At 38.3% G+C, this 2,360-nt stretch overlaps 1 non-coding gene across 1 annotated transcript; it reads right to left on the reverse strand.

The window, feature by feature from the left end:
- Window positions 1-496: 496 nt before the first annotated feature.
- LOC144378272 (U5 spliceosomal RNA) lies at window positions 497-617 on the reverse strand. The gene has a single exon (XR_013439978.1). It is a non-coding gene; the product is annotated as a U5 spliceosomal RNA (small nuclear RNA).
- Between the last annotated feature and the right edge of the window lie 1,743 nt (window positions 618-2,360).

Here is a 2,360-nt window from a genome sequence, read left to right on the forward strand (position 1 = left end):
TATGAAGTGTCCTTCTTTATCCCTTTTGATTAACTTTGGCTTGAAATCTATTTTATTAGATATGAGTATGGACACTCCTGCTTGTTTCCGCATTCCATATGAGTGGTATGATTTTTCCCAACCTTTCACCTTCAGTCTATGAATATCTTTTTCTATCAGATGCGTCTCCTGTAGGCAGTATATTGTTGGGTCTTCTTTTGTGATCCATTCTACTAGCCTGTGTCTCTTAATTGGTGAATTTAAGCCATTAACATTTAGGGTTATTATTGAGATATGATTTGTTCTTCTAGCCATATTTGTTTATTGATGTTTCTAAACCTGATTTGTTATCCTCTTTGACTATTTTCCCCCCTTTACTGTCCTATCTCCCATTGTTGGTTTTCAATGTTATTTTCCATTTCCTCTTCCTGTAATGTTTTGCCAAGGATTTTTTGAAGAGATGGTTTTCTAGCTGCGAATTCTTTTACCTTTTGTTTATCATGGAAGGTTTTAATTTCATCTTCTATCCTGAAGCTTAATTTCGCCGGATACACGATTAGACTCAGAGTTGTTCCTCTCCACGGAAATCTTTAGTAAAAGGCGAAAGATTTATACGATCTGAAGAGAAACCAGAGTATAACAGAAGTAGATTATGTTGGATACTGACATCTGCAACCTGGATCTATTCTCAATGAAGGGACTCTTTTACCAATTTTTGGGAATGCTGCTGGAAACAACTTTGGCTGTCAGCTCCCTTGACATCTGCATCAGCTATAGAGAGTACCCACAAGAGCTCTTACAACTTTCTAGGGTGGTTTCATGGATAAATGGGTAATAAAAAGCTGAGCACATCCCTAATGACAATATCAATCCTCCACTGACACATAAGGCTAGCTGAGACTGTTTGGGGGTCTGGGTCATATTTCAACTTCTCCTCAGCCTGATTATGCTCTCTTTGAATATTACTTTAAACAAAAAAAAATGAACAAACAAACAAAAAACCTGCTTAAAAAACTGTCTCAGGGACTGAACTGTAAGGAACTCAACATAAGACAGCATTCTTTGATTCCTTCAATGATTACTTATTAAGCACCAAGAGAAACTGAAAGACCATCCCTCTTATGGATATTTCATCTCACAGAAGAAAATAGACAATAAACAAATATATGTATTATGGATTCACACATGGAATTTCTGGAGAGAATCAGTAAGCAATTAAAGGACAGGGTCTCTACAGAAAGAAGGAAAGAGCTACAAATATAGGCTTGAGGAAAAGTGCAAATGGAACAATACATTGCCTGGTACAAAATGATTTCAATTTCTGTGGTTTTCTCTTCACTTGATACCTGAAATCTGAGTTTATGGTGTGTATTGATTTTGGGGAGTCCTAGTTACCTAGTGAAACAATATTGTAGACTAACAAACACTGGAAAATTCAGCAATTCAAAATGGTAGGCATTTATCAGCTCAGGCATGGCATCTGAGGGTCAGTATTAGGGATGGCTCTGCCAGATAGCACTCCTTCCTCAGTCTGGCCTCACTCAAGTGATAGGGACATGCAGCTCTCCCAAGGCCATATCCTCCAGCAATCAGCCTCATGATGTCCTCTTGTCAATGATAGAAAAAAAAAAAAAGAGGACTCCAAGCAAGGTAGGTCACACAGCAAGCCCAGAGCCAGTATTATACCTAACTACAAAGTGACCACAATCTTGAGAAAGCTCAGGTTGGTTCCTCATGCAGATGCTCCAGAGACATTCTTAACCCTAATTTTCACCTTTTTATTTATTGAGGCTGTTTAACACATGTACATATACACCCGTCGGTTGCATAAATAAATGTTAATGAAACTGAGCAGGGTTCCACAAAAGACCTCCAAAATCAAGAGAATCCCCTTCATATAAATATTACTTCCTGCTTATAAATATTACTTCCCCTGAACATTATAAGCCACCAACCATCTGACTGGGAGGCTACTCAGCCTCTAAGTATGACCACACTCAGCCTTTCAAGTGTGTACTTTTGCTTTGCAAACAAGCTCTTTCACTTTCCCTAAAATCTGGGCCTTAAATTCTTCTCTGCCAAGAAACCTGAAGGTTTGAGTAGATGATCCTACATTTTTGAAGATATTCTCAAACCCTTCACTGGTGACACATGCACCATCAACACATAGACAAATTACCGGTTTCTACCTAAAATAGAAAACCCTAGTACCCTGAATGTTCACATCATTCCTATAATTATACACACACATATACATGCACTAGATACAAACATATAATAGACACAGTGTCCATATGCACACTGTGAAAATATTATGGGCACAGACTCCAGAAAACCACCTAGCATACACAAGTTGTCTCACACACCACCCCCAGCCAAGA

The sequence above is a fragment of the Ictidomys tridecemlineatus genome, chromosome 5 (assembly GCF_052094955.1).
Source record: "Ictidomys tridecemlineatus isolate mIctTri1 chromosome 5, mIctTri1.hap1, whole genome shotgun sequence".
NCBI lineage: Eukaryota > Metazoa > Chordata > Mammalia > Rodentia > Sciuridae > Ictidomys > Ictidomys tridecemlineatus.